The 22,285-nt window shown below is 37.8% G+C and overlaps 1 long non-coding RNA gene across 1 annotated transcript in view; it reads right to left on the reverse strand.

The window, feature by feature from the left end:
* LOC309609597 overlaps nucleotides 1-22,285 on the reverse strand; it is a 198,988-nt gene that overhangs the window by 62,223 nt on the left and 114,480 nt on the right. The window lies entirely within an intron of this gene.

Genomic DNA, 22,285 nt, shown 5'->3' on the forward strand with positions numbered 1-22,285 from the left:
TGCTGGCAAAGAACTTCTCACAGTCTGTAATGATTTTATTTGCTTACTGAGTTACAGTTTATCTCCTGCACTAGAACATTACCTCTCTATCCCAAGGTCATTCCTGTATCCCCAATGACTAGCACAACAGGAGCTCAATAAATTATGTTTACAAATGAATACAACTCTGTAAAGACTGTTGTTTTCTTTTTAAAATAACCTAGAATTCAGGAACATTATAGATAAATGGACCTTAGAATCATCTAACCCAATGATTTAATCTAATGATGAAGAAACTGGGACTCATGATGAAGAAAGACTAAGGGACCCCTCTGGGTTAATAGACTATTTTAGGACAGAGCCAAGTCTGCCTCCCAAGTCCCTCGCCCCTCCTTTTGTCCTGTGAGGACTCCCTCAGGTTCTTCAGTTGCTAGGTAAGGACACTGACTCTGGAAAATTTAAGTAATAAAGGGATTATTAAAAGGGTTTGAGGTTGGTTGCTCCTAGAATTAAGGGGAAATCTGCTACCCCTGGCTTTAGAAAGGACAGACACTAGAGTGGCTCTGAATATTCAGGTAACAAGTGTTAATGGACAGTCAGGGCACTAAGTCAGGGTGAATTAACTCTGATCTTTTCCCTTTATTGTGTCACTCCATTCAATAGTCACATTCCCAGGAGGAAAAATAGGAGAGTCCTAGTTTGGCTCTTGTTCCCACTCTTTGGCAGATCAAGTACTGGTCCTGCCTATCCTGCATGTGATAGTCGTTGGACGATTTCCCAAATGGAAATAGAGGTGCTTGTACCAGAAGAAGAGGAGCTAGATTCTGGGCAGGCAAAACGACAGATGTCCATGGTACATCATCATGCACAGCTGGTAGGAACTGTTGATGCCAAAACATTGGCCTCATGACAAGACCAGTCCTCAGGTTGATAAAATTCTATGTTTCTTGAAATTATTTGGTGATGTCTTTCTTGCTGGTGCGTTGTGCAAATTTCCCTGCATGAGAATTTTCCCATTAAAGCCCAGAAGGCCGACAGTAGGGCCTTCTGTGGTGTGAAGGTTGCCAGCGGCACTGTAACCCTCACTTATTACACATTATCTTGTGTTTGTTCCTGTTTGCCCAGGGGTCAGGTTGCTAAGAGTGTGGAATTTTGTGTTCTCTCTCTCTACAAATGAAGTAGGCCTGAGAAATATACTCTCATATATCTTTTCATACATAGTCTCAGCTGTTGAGAAGAAGGTATGTACATTTTCCACATTTTCTGCTTGTTAACAATGCCCCACAGCTACGTTAAAGAGACTGCAATAAGTATAAGCATTAACTCACCAAATACATATTGATCCCTAGCCAGGAATTAAGATTACACTGAAGAGTGAAAAAAAACAATACCTTTTAAAATCACATCCAAAAAAATAAAATACTTAGGAATAAACCTGACCAAGGAGGTGAAAGACGTATGCTGAGAGCTATAAAGCATTGATAAAGGAAATTGAAGATGGTTCAAAGAAATGGAAATATATCCCATGCTCTTGGATTGGAAGAATTAATGTTGTTTAAATGGCCACAATACTCAAAGTAGTCTACAGATTTAATGTGATCCCTATCAAATTACCCATGACACTTTTCACAGAACTAGAACAAATAATCCTAAAATTTATATGGAACAATAAAAGACACAGAATTGCCAAAACAGGCCTGAGGAAAAGGAACAAAGCTGGAGGCATAATCCTCCCAGACTTCAGACAATACTACAAAGCTACAGTAATCAAAACAGCATGGTATTGGCATAAAAGCAGACATATGGATCAATGGAACAGAATAGAGAGTCCAGAATTAAACACACACACCTATGGTCAATTAATCTTTTTTTTAAATTTTTTATTGGAGATAGTTGATTTACAATGTTGTGTTAGTTTCAGGTGTATTTTTAATAAAGGAGGCAAGAATATACAATGGAGAAAAGACAGTCTCTTCAGCAAGTGGTGTTGGGAAAGCTGGATAGCCACATGTAAATCAATGAAATTAGAAAACTCTCTCACACCATACACAAAAATAAAGACAAAATGGCTTAAAGACTTGAATATAAGACAAGACACCATAAAACTCCTAGAAGAGAACATAGGCAAAACATTCTCTGACATAAATCATAGCAATGTTTTCTTAGGTCAGTCTCCCAAGGCAATAGAAATAAAGCCAAAAATCAACAAACGGGACCTAACCAAACTTATACGGTTTTGCACAGCAAAGGAAGCCATCAACAAAGTGAAAAGACAACCTAAAGACTGGGAGAAAATGTTTGCAAACCTATGCGACCGACAAGGGCATAATTTCCAAAATATGCAAACAGCTCATACAACTCAATAATAAAAAACAAACAACCCAATCAAAAAATGGGCAGAAGACCTAAATAGACATTTCTCCAAAGAAGACATACAGATGGCAAATAGGCACAAGAACAGATGCTCAACATCGCTAATTATTAGAGAAATGCAAATCAAAACTACAATGAGGTATCACCTAGCACCAGGCAGAATGACCATCATTAAAAAGTCTACAAATAACAAATGCTGGAGAGGGCATGGAGAAAAGGGAACCCTCCTATACTGTTGATGAGAATGTAAATTGGTACAGACACTATAGAAAAGAGTATGGAGGTTCCTTTAAAAACTAAAAATAGAGCTGTCATATGATCTAGCAATCCCACACCTGGGCAGAAAACTTTAATTCAAAAAGATACATGTACCCCAATATTCATAGCAGCACTATTCACAATAGCCAAGGCATGGAAGCAACCTAAATGTCCATCAACAGATGAATGAATAAAGAAGATGTGATATATATATATACAATGGAATACTATTCACCCATAAGGAAAGAATGAAATAATGCCATTTGCAGCAACACAGATGGAACTAGAGAAGATAATGCTAAATGAAGTAAGTCAGACAGAGAAAGACAAATACCATATGATATCACTTATATATGGAATCGAAAATATGATACAAATGAACTTATTTACAAAACAGAAACAGACTCACAGACATAGAAAATATACTTATGGTTACCAAAGGGGTAAGGGGGTGGGGAGAGATAAATTAAGAGTTTGGGAGATTGGTTCAAGATAGTGGAGTATAGGGACATGTGATCACTCCCTCTTGTGAGGGCACCAGAATCACAACTAAGTGCTGAACAATCATTGGCAGGAGGACACTGGAACTCACCAAAAAAGATACCTCACATCCAAAGACAAAGGAGAAGTCACAATGAGATGGTACGAGGGGCGAAATCACAATGAAATCAAATCTCATAACTGCAGGGTGGGTGACTCACAAACTGGAGAACAATTATACCACAGAAGTCCACCCACTGGAGTGAATGTTCTGAGCCCCACGTCAGGCTTCCCAACCTGGGGGTCCGGCAACGGGAGGAGGAATCCCCAGAGAATCAGACTTTGAAGGCTAGTGGGATTTGATTGCAGGACTTCGACAGGACTGGGGGAAAGAGAGACTCCACTCTTGGAGGGCACACACAAAGTAGTGTGTGCATGAGGACCCAGGGGTAAGGAGCAGTGACCCCATAGGAGACTGAACCAGACCTACCTGCTAGTTTTGGTGGGTCTCCTGCAGAGGCGGGAGTGGCTGTGGCTCACTGCAGGGATGAGGACACTGGCACAGAAATTCTGGGAAGTACTCCTTGGCATGAGTCCTTCCAGAGTCTGCCATTAGCCCCACCAAGGAGCCTGGGGGCTCCTGTGCTGGGTTGCCTCAGGCCAAACAACAAACAGGGAGGGAACTCAGCCCCACCCATAAGCAGACAAGCAGATTAAAGTTTTACTGAGCTCTGCCTACCAGAGCAACACCCAGCTCTACCCACCACCAGTCCCTCCCATCAGGAAGCTTGCACAAGCTGCTTAGATAGCCTCATCCACCAGAGGGCAGAGAGCAGAAGCAAGAAGAACTATAGTCCTGCAGCCTGTGGAACAAAGACCACATTCACAGAAACATAGACAACATGAAAAGGCAGAGGACTATGTACCAGATGAAGGAACAAGATAAAACCCCAGCAAAACAAATAAATGAAATGGAGATAGGCAACTTTCCAGAAAAAGAATTCATAATATGATAGTGAAGATGATCCAGAACCTCAGAAAAAGAATGGAGGCAAAGATAGAGAAGACGCAATGAATGTTGAACAAAGAACTAGAAAAATAAAGAACAAACACCTAGAAGAATTAAAGAACAAATAATCAGAGACGAACAATATAATAACTGAAATGAAAAATACGCTAGACGGAAACAACAGCAGAATAACTGAAGCAGAAGAACAGCTAAGTGACCTGGAAGACAGAACGGAGGAATTCACTGCCGCAGGATACAATAAAGAAAAAAGAATGAAAAGAAAGGAAGACAGCCTAAAAGACCTCTGGGACAACATAAAATGCACCAGCATTCGCATAATAGGGGTCCCAGAAGGAGAAGAGAGAGAGAAAGGACCCGAGAAAATATTTTAAGAGATTACAGTTGAAAACATCCCTAACATGGGAAAGGAAATAGCCACCCATATCCAGGAAGCACAGAGTCCCAGGCAGGATAAACCCAAGGAGAAACACGCCTAGACACATAGTAATCAAATTGACAAAAATTAAAGCCAAAGAAAAATTATTAAATGCAGCAAGGGAAAAACAACAAATAACATACAAGGGAACTCCCATAAGGTTAACAGCTGATTTCTCAGCAGAAACTCTACAAGCCAGAGGGAGTGGCACGATATATTTAAAGTGGTGAAAGGGAAGAACCTACAACCAAGATTACTCTAGCCAGCAAGGATCTCATTCAGATTCACAGAGAAATCAAAAGCTTTACAGACAAGCAAAAGCTAAGAGAATTCAACACCACCAAACCAGCTCTACAACAATGCGAAAGGAACTTCTCTAAGTGGGAAACACAAGAGAAGAAAAGGACCTAAAAACACAAACCCAAAACAATTAAGAGAATGGTAATAGGAACACACACATCGATAATTACCTAAAATGTGAGTGGGTTAAATGCTCCAACCAAAAGACACAGGCTTGCTGAATGGATACAAAAACAAGACTCATATATATGCTGTCTACAAGAGACCCACTTCAGACCTGGGACACATACAGAGTGAAAGTGAGGGGATTGAAAAAGGTATTCCATGCAAATGGAAATCAAAAGAAAGCTGGAGTAGCGATACTCATATCAGATAAAAGAGACTTTAAAATAAAGAATGTTACAAGAGACAAGGAAGAACACTATATAATGATCAAGGGATCAATCCAAGAAGAAGATATAACAATTATAAATATATATGCACCAAACATAGGAGTGCCTCAATACGTAAGGCAAATACTAACAGATATAAGAGAGAAAATTGACAGTAGCACAATAATAGTGGGGGACTTTAACACCTCACTCACACCAATGGACAGATCATCCAGAGAGAAAATTAATAAGAAAACACAAGCTTTAAGTGACACAATAGACCAGATAGATTTAATTGATATTTATAGGACATTCCATCCGAAAACAGCAGATTACACTTTCTTCTCAAGTGCACACGGAACATTCTCCAGGATAGATCACATCTTGGGCCACAAATCAAGCCTTGGTACATTTAAGAAAACTGAAATCACATCAAGCATTTTTCCAACCACAACGCTATGAGGTTAGAAATCAATTACAGGGGAAAAAACGTAAAAAACACAAACACATGGAGGCCAAACAATATGTTACTAAATAACCAAGAGATAACTGAAGAAATCAAAGAGGAAATTAAAACATGCCTAGAGACAAATGACAATGAAAACACGACGATCCAAAACCTATGGGATGCAGCAAAAGCAGTTCTAAAAGGGAAGTTTATAGCAATACAATCCTATCTCAAGAAACAAGAAAAATCTCAAATAAACAAACTAACCTTACACCTAAAGGAACTAGAGAAAGAAGAACAAACAAAACCCAAAGTTAGTAGAAGGAAAGAAGTCATAAAGATCAGAGCAGAAATAAATGAAAGAAACAAAGAAAAGAATAGAAAAATCAATAAAACTAAAAGTTGATTCTTTGAGAAGATAAACAAAATTGACAAACCATTAGCCAGACTCATGAAGAAAAAAAGGGAGAAGACTCAAATCAATTAAATTAGAAATGAAAAAGGAGAGGTTACAACAGACACCACAGAGATACAGAGCATCATAAGACACTATTACAAGCAACTCGATGCCAATAAAATAGACAACCTGGAAGAAATGGACAAATTCTTAGAAAGGTATAACCATACAAGACTGAACCGGGAAGAAATAGAAAATATGAACAGACCAATCCCAAGTAATGCAATTGAAACTGTTATTAAAAATCTTCCAACAAACAAAAGTCCAGGACCAGATGGCTTCACAGGTGAATTCTATCAAACATTTAGAGAAGAGCTAACACACATCCCTCTCAAACTCTTCCAAAAAATTGCAGTGGAAGGAACACTCCCAAGCTCATTCTACAAGGTCACCATCACCCTGATACCAAAACCAGACTAAAATACTACAAAAAAAGAGAAAATTACAGACCAATATCACTGATGAATATAGATACAAAAAATCCTCAATAAAATACTAGCAAACAGAATCCAACAACATTAAAAGGATCATACACCATAATCAAGTGGGTTTTATCACAGGGATGCAAGGATTCTTCAATATACACATATCAATCAATGTGATAAACCATATTAACAAATTGAAGAATAAAAACCATATGATCATCTCAATAGATGCAGAAAAAGCTTTTGACAAAATTCAACACCCATTTATGATAAAAACTCTCCAGAAAGTGGGCATAGAGGGAACCTACCTCAATGAAATATAAAGGCCATATATGACAAACCTACAGCAAACATCATTCTCAATGGTGAAAAACTGAAAGCATTTCCTCTAAGATCGGGAACAAGACAAGGATGTCCACTCTCGCCACTATTAATCAACATAGTTTTGGAAGTCCTAGCCACAGCAATCAGAGAAGAAAAACAATTAAAAGGAATACAATTTGGAAAAGAAGAAGTAAAAATGTCACTGTTTGCAGACCATATGATACAATACATAGATAATCCTAAAGATGCCACCAGAAAACTACTAGAACTAATCAATGAATTTGGTAACGTTGCAGGATACAAAACTAATGCACAGAAATCTCTTGCATTCCTATACACTAACCATGAAAAATCTGAAAGAGAAATTAAGGAAACAATCCCATTCACCACTGCAACAAAAAGAATAAAATACCTAGGAATAAACCTACCTAAGGAGGTAAAAGACCTGTACTCAGAAAACTATAAGACACTGATGAAAGAAATCAAAGATGACACAAACAGTTGGAGAGATATACCGTGTTCTTGGCTTGGAAGGATCAATATTGTGAAAATGACTATACTACCCAAAGCAATCTACAGATTCAATGCAATCCCTATCAAATCACCAGTGGCATTTTTTACAGAACTAGAACAAAAAATCTTAAAATTTGTATGGAGACACAAAAGACCCAGAATAGTCAAAGCAATCTTGAGGGAAAGAATATGGAGCTAGAGGAATCAGGCTCCCTGACTTCAGACTATACTACAGAGCTACAGTAATCAAGACAATATGGTACTGGCACAAAAACAGAAATATAGATCAATGGAACAGGATAGAAAGCCCAGAGATAAACCCATGCACCTATGGCCAACTAATCTATGACAAAGGAGGCAAGGATATACAATGGAGAAACTACAGTCTCTTCAATAAGTGGTGCTGGGAAAACTGGACAGCTACATGTAAAGGAATGAAATTAGAACACTCCCTAACACCATACAGAAAAATAAACTCAAAATGGATTAAAGACCTAAATGTAAGACTGGACAGTATAAAAGTGGAAAACATAGGAAGAACACTCTTTGACATAAATCACAGCAAGATCTTTTCTTGACCCACCTCCTAGCGTAAATAAAAAGAAAAATAAACAAATGGGACCTAATGAAACTTCAAAGCTTTTGCACAGCAAAGGAAATGATAAACAAGGCAAAAAGACAACCCTCAGAATGGGAGAAAATATTTGCAAGCAAATCAACAGACAAAGGATTAATCTTCAAAATATATAAACAACTCATGCAGCTCAATATTTAAAAAAACAAACAACCCAATTCAAAATTGGGCAGAAGACCTAAATAGACATTTCTCCAAAGAAGACATACAGATGGCCAAGGGGCACATGAAAAGCTGCTCAACATCACTAATCATTAGAGAAATGCAAATCACAACTGAAAAGTGTGTATCACCTCACACCGGTTAGAATGGGCATCATCAGAAAATCTACAAACAACAAATGCTGGAGTGGGTGTGGAGAAAAGGGAACCCTCTTGCACTGTTGGTGGGAATGTAAATTGATACAACCATTATGGAGAACAGTATGGAGGTTCCTTAAAAAACTAAAAATAGAATTGCCATATGACCCAGCAATCCCACTACTGGGCATATACCCACAGAAAACCATAATTCAAACTGACACATTCACCCCAATATTCATTGCAGCACTATTTACAATAGCCATGTCCTGGAAGGAACCAAAATGCCCATCGACAGATGAATGGATAAAGAAGATGTGGTACATATATACAATGGAATATTACTCAGCCATAAAAAGGAAGAAAATTGGGTCATTTGTAGTGAGGTGGATGGACCTAGAGACTGTCATACAGAGTGAAGTAAGTCAGAAAGAGAAAAACAAATATTGTATATTAATGCATATATGTGGAATCTAGAAAAATGGTACAGATGAACCAGTTTGTAAGGCAGAAATAGAGACACAGATGTAGAGAACAGATATATGGACACCAAAGTGGGAAAGCAGGGGGGTGGGGGGTGATGGTGGTGGGATGAATTTGGAGATTGGGTTGGACATATATACACTAATATGTATAAAATAGATAAGTAATAAGAACCTGCTGTATAAATAATAATTAACTTAAAAAAGGGTTTGGGGCTTCCCTGGTGGCACAGTGGTTAAGAATCCGCCTGCCAATGCAGGGGACACGGGTTCGAGCCCTGGTCCAGGAAGATCCCACATGCCATGGAGCAACTAAGCCTGTGCGCCACAACTACTGAGCCTGCGCTTTAAAGCCCACGAGCCACAACTACTGGAGCCCACATGCCTAGAGCCCGTGCTCCACAACAAGAGAAGCCACCGCAATGAGAAACCCGCACACCGCAACAAAGAGTAGCCCCCACTCGCCGCAACTAGAGAAAGCCAGTGCGCAGCAACGAAGACCCAATGCAGCCAAAAATAAATAAATAAGTTAATTAATTAATTAATTTCAGAAAAAAAGAGTTTGGGATTAGCAGATACAAACTACTATATATAAAATTGATAAACAACAAGGTCCTACTCTATAGCACAGGGAACTATATTCAATATCATGTGATAAATCAGTGAAAAATATTTTAAAAATATATACGTATATATACTGCATATAACCGAATCACTCTGCTGTACACTAACACAACATTGTAAGTCAAATATACGTCAATAAATAAATTTAATTAGAAATTTTTAATTAAAAATTTAAAATTTTTTAATTGAAAAATTTAAAATTTTTTAATTAAAATTGTTTTAAATTTAAAAATAAAAAATAAAAATTCAAAAGATTACACAGAAGTGAAATAAGAAGGGAACAATTGCCCCCATTATATTTTCCTTATTCCTGACACCACTTTTCTTCCCTTTCTGCCCCTTCCTTACCCCACCACAACTAACAACCATCCACACAATACCTGGGTCACCCACCATCCAAGTCCGTTTCTTTGGGATTTTTTTTTTATGGAGGAAAGAAATAGAGAGGAAGCCAGAAGTGCCATGGAGGGTTTACCAAAGCGGAAATTAAAAGTTCAAAAGAACCGAAACCAAACAGATCGCTAGCCATACCAGGATCTGAAACTAAATCTGGGAGATGGAAGCTCTCAGGCAATGTTCCCTCCTTCATGATGAATGGACGATATCTACTTGTTTTTTCAGAAGTTTTATTTACCCTAAGCTATAAGGTGAGATGAACTCCAAGGCTGTTGTAAACCCCAGTGCTGTTGGGGACAGTAATGGAATCCTGAAGAAAGATTAGTTAAAAAGCAATATTTATGGAACGACACGCAGAGACTAAAAGGAAACAAAAACATGTTTAACCAGACAGTGTTCTGGGATGCAGTCTGAGAACTCAGAATCAAAGTTGTTTAATTTGAAATGACTTTGCAAAACATGGAATATAATCTCATTTACCTAGAGTGTCTGGCACTTGGCAAAATACAACACACAGAAATCTGACTAGTATGTAAAGATGTCTCTATTCTGCTCCCTGTATGTGAGAAAATCATGTGGGAGAAAGACATATGCTGCTATGTGAATGTAAACTGTCCCCTGCCCCTCGCCCCCGCACATCACTTGCCCAAATACATTTGCAAGGTGTCAAGCAGATAGCCCCGATAAAAGGGATGGAATGATCACCTGGATAATCCTTAGGATTAACTTGAGGATAGTCTCTTCCAATAGCATCAAAGAGCGTGAAAGGTGAGGGCTCAATCAACAGGGTGGCATTCTATCCAGGGCAACCTGAACCCTGCAGTCTGTGTGATAGAATTCTTAGAAAAGTCACTTTTGTTCCAATTAAGACAACATATATAAAATGGCAGACATGAAACTGTAGGATCAAGGACTCCAGGAGCCTCTTGAGGCTTCATTGTTTGAAACTAAATACGACCTCAGTAGCAGAGCCAAACGTACATCTATTGCCCTGGCTCATGCTATAATATGAATAATAATAAGAACTAATATTTACTAAGCACTTATGTGCTAGGGATTGTGACAGGGCTTTTCCATAGATTATCTCCTTTATGAGGACAATACAACAACCCTGCAAGGAGATATTATCATTGTCCCGATTCTTGAGGAAACTAGAGCTTAGGAAGATTAAGAAACCTGACCAGGATTGCACAGCTAGTAAGAGGTAGAGCCACAATTTGAACCCAGGAAAATTGACTCCAGAGCCTGAACTTTTGACCGTTATGTCACCCCCCTATGGGGTGACAAAGTCCCAGTACTTTGAACCTTGAAGCTTGTCCTTGGCAGCCTTTTTTTAAACTTTAAAATGAGGTGATAATGCTCATAATTTGTTAAATTTTAAAATGATTCTCCTGTCCTTTTCATTTTCCTTAAGTCACAAAGATAGTAAATGGTATATTGGGATCTGGACAGGAATCTCTGTTTTAATCACCTCCAATTCACCTCATTGGTGAGGGAGGGATTCCTGCCCTACGGTTATGGGGATGGCTGAACACACAACACCCAACACTGGACAGATGACATGGACAGCAGTTCATTAATCACAGCTACTCACCACCTGGGGGAGGGGGACACTGCATGCCAGGGGTTGCATTTAGAAACAGAGAAAAGCAGAGCCTGTGGGAAGCAGTCTTTGTAGTATCAGGAGGGTGAGGTATCCCCTATTCCACAGGAGAATACAATTGGCTTGTTTGAATAATCCTGTGGGCTGGTAGGGATCTGAAAACTGCTACTTGGGGATAAACAGGAGCTATACGTGATCCTCCTAATAAGGAGGGTTGTTTGCCTATGAGACCTTATCTGCAGAAGCAGGGTGGGAAAGGGAATTTGCAGTTGGACCATTTGAAGTCCTTCCAATTTTACCAAATGTCAGGACAGCACATAATATTGGACCTTAATTTTAAGGCTTAGGCCACAGTGTCTATAAAACATAAATAGATGAGAAATATAAGGAAAGTGCATGAGCAGAGATAGCTGGCTAGAAAAGAGCAGGGTGTATTTGGGTAACTAAGGCTATGTGGAAAGGAAACGTGTTAGATGAGACTGGAAAGCTGGTTTCCAAGGGCTTTGATAACCCATTAAAGATTTTTTTAAAAATAGAAGGACATGACCAAATATATGTTTTAGGAAAAATCTATCTTGAATGAGGATGGATTAGAAAGGAGGAGAAAGCAGAGACAGACAAAGCAGATTACTGTTTGTTGACATCATGACAGTGAGAAATCATGGGCATTTGAGCTGGAAAAGTGGCTTCCATGGAAAGATGAGCAAAAGAGCAAGTCAAGAGAAATTCCAGTGGCACAGACCACAGGAGTAATCAAATGATCGGCTGTAGGGAGTAAGGGAGCAAAAGAAGTAAGAATTACTCCAAAGATAGCCCATCTTTGTTTAAAGTTTTGATATTTTGTTTACCATGGATTTTTTGCATTAATTTTGATGTTTAAAAATAAATATTGCATTAAAATATTTATCTCGATTACAGAGTGCATTAGTTTCTTGTGGCTGCTGTAATAAATTACTATACATTTAGTGGCTTAAAACAACAGACATTTATTGTATCACAATTCTGGAGGCCAGAAGTCTGAAATCAAGGTGTCTGCAGGACCACAGTCCCTCCAGAGGCTCTAGGGGATAATCCATTCCTTGCCTCTTCCAGCTTCTGGTGGCTGTCAGCATTCCTTGGTTTGTGGCTGCATCACTTCCATCTCTACCAGGTAGTCACACTACCTTCTCTTCTTCTTCCTGTGTAAAATCTCCCTCTGCCTCTCTCTTGTAAGGACATCTATGATTACATTTAGGGCTTACCCAGATAACCCCGGAGAATATCCCCATCTCATGATCCTGAACTTAATCATATCTGCAAAGTCTTTGCCATTCACAGCTTCCAGAGATTAGATGTGGATTTGGGGGGCGGTGGCAGGGGGGCTAATTTTTAGCCTACCACACTGAGTTTTTTACATCTCTTTATTAATTAATTGATTAATTTATTTATTTTTGGCTGCATTGGGTCTTCGTTCTGCACACTAGCTTTCTCTAGTTGCGGCGAGCGGGGGCTACTCTTCATTGTGGTCCGTGGGTTTTCTCATTGTGGTGGCTTCTCTTGTTGTGGAGCATGGGCTCTAGGCGTGCGGGCTTGAGTAGTTGCAGTGCGTGGGCTCAGTAGTTGTGGTGCATGGGCCCTAGAGCGCAGGCTCAGTAGTTGTGGCGCATGGGCTTAGTTGCTCCGCGGCATGTGGGATCTTCCTGGACCAGGGCTTGAACCCGTGTCCCCCGCATTGACAGGTGGATTCTTAACCACTGCGCCACCAGGGAAGCCCCCTAGGACTCTTTAAATTTGGCATCTAGGGCAAGTGCCTCCCTTCACTCTCCTCACCCACCCTGGTCCCAGCCCTGGACCATTTGGGCCTGGAACACTACGAGAAGGTGGTTCTGCTTACAAAAATGGGAAATTAAAGGGAAGGAACTGATCTAGGGCACAAATATTGCTTAAATATTTAAAATAAACTACTATTGAATTAGATATTTTAGTGTCCATTTGGATGTTAACACCTGATTTTTATGTTCCTTGAACACGGCCTCATTTTTCCTGGAGCCAAATGAAAGCCCACCTTGAGAACAGGTTAGGACATTCTGTGTCTTTGCCTAGAGTTGAGAAGATAATACTGCCCAGTGTTCATCTCCCTTTCTTGGAAACAGTACCAGAACTTGCTTTGGGGAACCACCTGTCTTCTACTCTCAGACGATGTGATTAGATGGTCTCTATTCCCCACCCCAGGACTGGAACTTGTGGCCCAGGCATTGTCTATCAATGGAACTGCTTCTCCCTAACTACAGCTATGGGTTCACAAATTTGTCTCAAATTGATCTAATAAAAATGAATTTGGGGATTTCAGTGGGAACCGCCAGGAAGTACTGAGTTTTCCTCTCAACTTGTATCAGTGAATATGGAGCTTGAAGCTCTGGAGCCTGAAGCTAACAGAGAAAAGGCAAAACTGAGACTCAAAGATCCCAATGACATCACTTCAGTCACTAAATCAGGTCACACTTGAAGCCAGACCTACTCCCAGGCTTTTCAATTACCTGAACCAATAAATTTCTCTTATTGCATATGCAAGATTGAATTTGATTTTCCTCTGTCATTTAAAACCACAACTGATGGTTAGAAACTTTAATAAAACATATATTTATAATTTTAAATACTTGGCTGCCCAGTGGAAATGGTGTGGTGCATGGGGCAGGAAAACTTTTTGAGCTGGGGTTGTACCCAAGGGACATTTGTGCTTTATTTGGTGAGAGTGTGAATTATTTCATCCTTTGACCACCGCCACTGTCAGGGAATTTATTCAGTGCCACAAAGCCTCCAGTGGGAACCCAGCATTTTCCCTCAAGGAGATAGGACTATCTGATCAATCTCCAGGAAATGTATTGACTGAGGAGCAAAAAAGAATTAGAGGAAAGGCTAGCAAGGTCACTAGGTAATCTTGGACAAAGCTACTGGAGAAAGTGAAAAGGGAGGACCATGGGGCATTTAGGAAAGGGACCAGGGCAAGAGGAAGCTGGTCAAAAATGTCGGGAAGTGATAAGGTATAAAACACTTACCGGATTACATTCCCTAGAGTTCCTTGGGCTTCCTTTACAAAAATGGCAATGGCTAGCACCATACTTATAAATTACTCCTCTCTACTTTGTACACACTTTTTTTGTTGTTGTTGAAATAAAGGAAATTAACAATAAAGAAGTCAAAAAAGAAAATATGATTAAGATAGTAAATGAAATCATTTTCTTTTCATCATTCTGTATGTACCCTTCATATCTGGTAGAAAAGATTATATTGGCATTAGGCTGTGTTATGCTAAAGTAATGAAGAGTGAAGGTTTCATAATAGTCAACTCAATCATCTCCTCATCACTTTACATTTCAACGTTTGACCTCAGGAAAGCCCTTTCCAGGGTCATATGAAGAATATTTAAAAGAAACAGGAAAGTCTACCAGTAAGATAGCTTCTCCAGTAGAATAGTTAACTATCCATTCAGGAGAGTCTACATTTTCAGCAGCAATTTAACACCTTGCCTAAATTTTTCCACATCTCACTAGTTCTTTCTTCTTAACTAGTAAAGAAATGGCTTATATGTTGGGTGGGTCCTTTTGTATTATGCTTATAAAATAACATTTGACTACATATTTATACTAATTATATCAATGGGCTATAGTAATAGGCAAAATAAACCCCAGAGGAGCATGTTTTTAAAAATATAAACAAGTAAATGAAGAGCCTATGAAGATATTAACAGTTTTCCTTGACCACAAATTTCTAAGCACTATTCAAAGCTCTTTAGGTACCGTAATTACTGTAGTCTATAGAGTTACTGTTACTTGTATTTGGCAAGATTCTCCATGTCAATTGTACAGTGTGAGGCTGAACAAAACAGAGAAGTAAAGGGAAAAAATTTGGCAAAACATCTTGGTCTTAGCCTTCACTTATATGACTAGGGAGGTATAAGGGACAGCCATCACAGAGAATAAAAATAAGAGGTGACGTTTTGGAAGAAATCCAGATTCTCTTATTTAAGGGAGTCAATTCAGTTTACCTTGAAACAAGATTTATGTACACTGGAGGTAAAAACATTAAAGGATCAGGTATTTGATCAAATTTTAGGGGAAAATTTAAGATTCCAAACATGGCACTACTTATAAATACACAATATGTGTGTTCATACATACAAACATGTTCTGAACATTCTGATGAAGAAAAAATGTTGTTTATACTTTTTAGATCAGTTCCAAAATTCACTTAGGAAAAGTCTTAGAAGCTCTTAGAGATGAAAACTCTAATAAATGAAACCTAATTTTCATGAATACCTGTACTCAAGGGCTATTTGACCTGAATTACACAGCACGTTTTGAGCTTTGTAACTCTTAGAGTGCATATAATTTTTAATTGACTTTTCTTTGGCAATATCAGTATGTATGTATTATATTCACGGGACTCCCTCTACTGTATAACTTAACACATGAAAATTCTTGTTTTACTCTTTACCAAGGTTTCCTTGCAGCTTGATGGATAAGGTGTCTAATTATGCAGTACTGCAGAAGGCTTTGGATCAAATCAGATGTTTTTATTGAAAATGAGGTCATGTTGGGTTGTGTGATATAGCTAAATAATCACTTAACTATTTTTCCAAGCCAAACACAGAGTAATTAGGTTTAGTAACATGGCTTCCTCCCTTAGATCCATAACTCAGACATGGTGGTTTGGGAACAATATGGGTAGAAATTGTGTATGTTTTTCTTGGACATTCAAATGAATGTCACTTTCTAACTAGACTACATTTTAGATATAATTTAATTTTACTCTCATTTTTACTTTATGTGACACTGCCTGGGAGAACATTTTCCAAATAATCGTCTAAAATATTGTGGTCCCTAAATTTATCACTCAAGTAATATGTCATGTTATTACAGATAAACAATGAATCGAGGATTTTGGGATAATAATTTATACAATGATATCCATAAACATCATTAGAATATTTTGATAGTAGATTTCCAGATATTTCATGGAAGTATTGATTTCAAATATATTGTCATCATACCACCAAAAATCATTGAAATGTTCTAGTTCTAATACTCTCTCAGTTTCAAATGCTTGTGTTTCCTGTGTACCTAGAAGACCTAGTTTGGTGTTCGGGAAATATTAGACTCATTGCTGTACCCAGGTCCATTTTTTTGAAATCTGTTAAATAATAAACTTAGATCAGTTTTATGTTCAAACAGTGCCTAATTTTTCACATTTCAAGGTATAGGCTTAGGCACAAATTCTTAGACTATAGGTATAAGATCATTCCACTGAAGAATAAGGACTCTCTTACTAAGACTATCATTCCTTCCAAGATACTAAAATTTACTATATATTTCACACTGTTGGGGTTGGCCACACAAAATCCTTTCACATTTTAGCTTTGGGCCACTAGATATTTTTTCCATTCCACTTTTATGCCTCAAAAGGGTACTATGTAGTGTACCATTATAAAATTTCCATATTCATCTTAGGTTTACTACCAGTATGACTTCAAAAATATGATACTATCAAATTGTAATGACTGTGAAATTAAGATGCCTTTTAGGGCATCCATGAACAGCTGTATTGAATAGCCTGACATCTGTGAAATCAAAAGTGTATTTTGAATTCAACTTTCAAACCACAGAATTCAAGTAAGCAAAAACTGACCATGTGTTAAAAACACCTGAAACTCTTCCTCTTATAACTGTTTATCTACATTTTTAAAACTCTGTTTACATTGTAGTAACAGCTGTGTTTAAAAGGGACATGACAGAGCAGACTAATTTATAATGCAAAACTCTATTCTAAAAAAAAAAACTTATGCTTGAAAAAACACTTCAAAAGAGGGCAAAAATGATTAAAATAGACACAACCATTTGTTTAAACTATGACTTTCTCTAGAAAAAACAGCCTAATGTAAACTGGCCTATGCATGTTTCAAGCAGCTGTTCTGTATAATGCCTCTACAAAACCTTTTTCTTTGGGGGGTGGGCAGAAAGAAAATGAGCAACTGACCATATCAAAAGGTCACTGACATTTAAGAAACAGCACAAATCTAAGGATGGAATACAAAATAATTTTCAAGTGTGCCAAGTTAGTTAAATTAAAGGCTGAGGAGACAGAACCAGTGACCATCACCGTAGTCAGCGATCTTATGACTGAAAAGTCACCTTTGACCAGCATTCATTCATTGTATATGTATAGAATAATGGCAAAACTTTTCCATAAGGAAAAAGAGTCCAAACAAATGATTTGTCCATGTTTTACCTTATATTAGCTAATGTTTCTTTTCACTCTCTCTTTTTTTTCAATCATTGTTTGGGCACCGCATAGACATGATCCTAGGGCCTCTTTTTCACCGTTTCAACTGATTTTTCTTGGTGTCTGATGTTGTTGACCACTTTCACTTTTACAAAATCCTCTCTTTCATTGGTTCCCATGATGCCATTCTGTCCTCATACCTCTTGATCATTTCTAAGGATCTAATGGAGCACCTTTTCCTCTGCTTGTTTCCTAAACGTTCCCCTTAAGTGCCATCTGCATCTTCCTTCTCTTCTCAGATACGGGACAGTGGTCTCAGGTAGCTGAAAGAAGCAAGGAAGCAGAGTTTCCCACATCTCAGCCTGGCCATGTGCTCAGGTTTTCAGGAATTAGCTGAGAGGGTCACACCTGAAGGGACCTGACTGGACAAAAGACAAGGACCACACAGAAACAAGGATGCTTCGTCAGATCCCAGTGTGGAGAGCTGACAACACCAGAACCTGGTTTCCGCACTCACACATGTCAATCTTGGAAATGTAGGCACAACCCCAAAGAAAGGGGCATGGAATCCCAAATAGATGAAGATAAAGTTCCTGCTGCCCAACAAAATAAGGGTCCCACATAGAAATTACATTCATTTAAAGAAACATGGGAACAGTTCCATTTCACATGTATGATTTTGTTGAATGATATTCCAGCAGTTCCCAGCACAGTGCCTGCAATATGGTTGGAGTTCAAAAAAATGTGGTTTACTCTTCTTATTGGAGGATCACAAAATTCTCATTATCTGATGAGTTAAACTGGGTCAACTTTAATTCATTTATCCATTTACCCATGTAACAAAGATATTTTGAATACCTACTCTGTGCCAGGCAATATTCTAGGCACTGAAAACACTATAATGTAAATGAAGTTCCAGCCCCTTAGAGACAGAGACAGTGGAAAAAGAAGAAAGAGGGAAGGAAGGAAGAAAAGAAGGAAGAAAGGAAAGAAGGAAGGAAGGAAGGAAGGGAGGAGGAATGACAAATGGAAGAGAATAAAACAAAGCAGAGTATTAGAGAGAGTTCGGGGTTGGTCCACTCTCCTGGTCAGAGTGCTCAAGAACGCCTCTCTGAGTAGATGAGACTAACATTGTGCCTTGGAAATTTGTGGCAAGAACACTTGAGGCTGGGGAGCCAGCAGGGCGTAAGCCATTGAGTAGTCTTCCAAATCAGTTACTCTCTAAACTTACAACTCAAATTAGCATGTAAGGGAAGAAGTCTGTAATCTTAATGTGAATCTTAGCCATTCCTTCGGTTTCATTTATATAACAGCCAAAATATATCTTGGAAAAATAAATCAAGATGAAAAGTAAGGATTTGCTGTTATTAATGTGCATTCATTAAATTACATTCATTCAAATAGGAAAGAATAAGCTATATAACTTATATTTGTGTCTATGTCTCTATTTGCATATACCTATATTTGTATCATCTATATCTCTATTTACATTTGAAATATGCTATATACTCTGGTTATACCCATACCTGCATCTATCTATCTATCTATCTATCATCTATCAATGTGCTGCTGGCTATGTGACCTAATTATTTTACTACTAAGGCCTCACAGCTGATTAACTTATTTCTGAAAGAAGCAAACTGTCCTCCTGAGAAACTCCTCAGAAGTGGAATATATAACTGTGTATCTACACCATGTGTATCTGTATCTGTATCTGGCTATGCTTATAATTGTGTTATGTATATATAAGACTTCAGTTTAAGCACTCCCAGGTTATACCCTTACAGACCAACTGGATCAAATATCTACAGCAAGAAGATGATTCTACTCATAAAACACCAATTGGGGGGATTATTTTTGTTACTATCTTCAAATGAGATGTCGAAAAGAGGTTCCCAAAAGATAAATTATTAATACTAAATTGCATACAAAATCATACTTTATTATTTGAAAAAATGTAAAAATATCACCCCTGCTTTATCCTTAAGGTTTCCCCTTGGAAAGAGCCACCCCCGCTCCCCAAACAGAAATTGAAGATGTGTTACCAATGCCAATGCAGTCACCTCCAGGATAGCTGAGATATCCATGGCATTTTTTCAAAGCTATGATATATAAATTTTATTTTAAAAGAGTTGCAAACAAAAAGAAGCACACTGGCTTTGTCTATATTCAGGGTCCTACAGTTCTTTTTAAAGTACAGTGTTATGATGCTTTATAAAAAGAGGTCCTACATTTTCTGACACCTGGTAAGACTGATATTTATCACTTACAACTCCCTCACACTCTTGATTTTATGACGGAATCATAAAATTGTGGGTAATTTTTTAAATGACTGCGTCAATTATAATAAAAATATATGCTTTAAAGCCCTCAAAAGTAGGATAGTTACAATCAGTCATCCTACACTAAAGGAGTCATTTGAAATGAGTCTTATTTAATTAGGATGACTGCATGCCTGACTTGCTGGGGACAGTCCCAGTTTATGTCTACTGTCCTGATGTAAGAACAGTGCCCACACTGACTCTCAAGAAAGTCCTAGTAAACTACAGTTATTCGATGTAAAATCAATTGCAGAATGGTTATAGTGAAGAAATTTTATAAAGCTAGTGTTTGGTCCGGGACAGGAAATACCACCTGTCACTAAAATCTGGAAAATACAGTTGTCACAGTATATAATATTCAATTATTTAAATAATTTTCCTCCTCTGGGAACCAAAGAATCAAAGAGTGACAAAAAAGGGCTGTAGCACAGAGGTAGATTGGCTGCCATGCCAGCACTAGTATAATAGCATAGACACACGAATACAAGACAGTGTTTACAAGTTTATTCTCCTTCAGGCATAAAATTAATGAAATTGACATTTGTAAATGTATTTCTCTGACTACATTTTACTTCTATGAACTAGCAAAAATTTGGAAGTTTATGGCAACTAATCATTTCCACTTTATCTAATACTAGCAGGGAAAAAGTTATTAAAGTTGAAGACTTCTCAAGGGATGTGCCAGGCCCATCAACACATCTTTTCTATGGCATATAGCATTACTATAGTAAATGTTCAATTGTATAGGAGAAGATATGTAAATCATTTTACATTTTCTAATATTTTCCAGTTCTACACTTTCCCAGATACAGTAGATTTGTTTTTTAGAACAGCATTTGTGTTTGACATAATAAGGGGTTTGGCATTTTTAAAAGGTGGGAGGGGGGCAGATCATTTTTGGAAAAAAATTGAACTAGCTTTATGACTACAGAACTTCTTAGAACCTTTAATATTCTAATATACATGGTGACTGTAAGAGACAAGTATTGCATGAGGCATTTCTCAAACATGTTTGCCCACTGAGCTCTCTTTTCCCACAGCATCCTGCTGGTCTAATGTCTGTGCAACACATTATGGGAAATATGTCTTCTTAGAATAATGTCTTATTCTTCACAAATCTACATGGGAAAAAAAAATCGAATCCCTCTGTTAAAGGTTTTAAAACTACTTAAAGATGCAGTAATGAAAAAAAAGATTATAAGAAAATGCACCTACATTTATTTATTTATTTATTTATTCTACAAATACTGAGTGAGTATCTACTATGTGCTGGGCACTTTTCCAGGCATCAGTATTGTTGCAATACAAGCCATTCAAAGTCCTGGTTCTCAGGGAGGAAACATTCTAGTGGGAAATACACAATAAGCACACGTTTGAATATATATGTATCCATGAGTGATGGTGTTAGGGTGCTAATATTGTGAGACTTTGTTCTTTCTGTTTTTGAATTTTCTCTACTATGGGTATAGTACATATATAAATTCAATGCGATTATAATCAACATCCAAAAGGATTTTTTGTGAAACTTAACAAACTGGTTAAGGGCCTAGAAGAACAAAAAGCCAAGAAGAGTCACAATGATTATTAAGACTAAGGAATTTTCCCTAAAATATTACAGAGCTACAAAGTTATTAGCACAGGGGTAGACAAACTAATGGATCAAAATAAGAAGTCCATAATCAAAAACCTACATGGAAACTTGATGAGTGTAGAAATGGTACTGATGATCAATGAAAGTGATGGATTACTCATCAAATAGTGCTGGGACAACTGGCCTTCCAAATGGAAAAATAAACTGAATCCCTGCCTCACACCATACTTAAAAAAGAAACTTAATGTGGAATAAAGAACTAAACTTGAAATTGAAAAAGACACAAATAAATGGAAAGCTATTCCTTGTTCCTGGTTTGGAATAATTAATATTGTTAAAATGTTTATATTGCCCAAAGCAATCTACAGATTTAATGCAAACCCTGTCAAAATTTGAATGGCATATTTCAAAGAACTAGAAAAAATAATTCTAAAATTTGTATAGAACCACAAAAGATCTTGAATAGCCAAAACAATCTTGAAAAAGAAAAACAAAGCTGGAGGTCTCATGCTCCCTGATTTCAAACTATACTACACAAAGCTATAGTAATCCAAACGGTAAGTTATTAGCACAAAAACAGACCCACAGATCAATGGAGCAGAATTGAGAGCCCTGAAATAAACCCACAAACATATGGACAATTAATTTACAATAAAGGAGCGACAAATACACAATGGAGAAAGGATAATCTCTTCAATAAATAG

The sequence above is a fragment of the Balaenoptera borealis genome (assembly GCF_965194805.1).
Source record: "Balaenoptera borealis genome assembly, chromosome: 13".
NCBI classification, from domain to species: domain Eukaryota; kingdom Metazoa; phylum Chordata; class Mammalia; order Artiodactyla; family Balaenopteridae; genus Balaenoptera; species Balaenoptera borealis.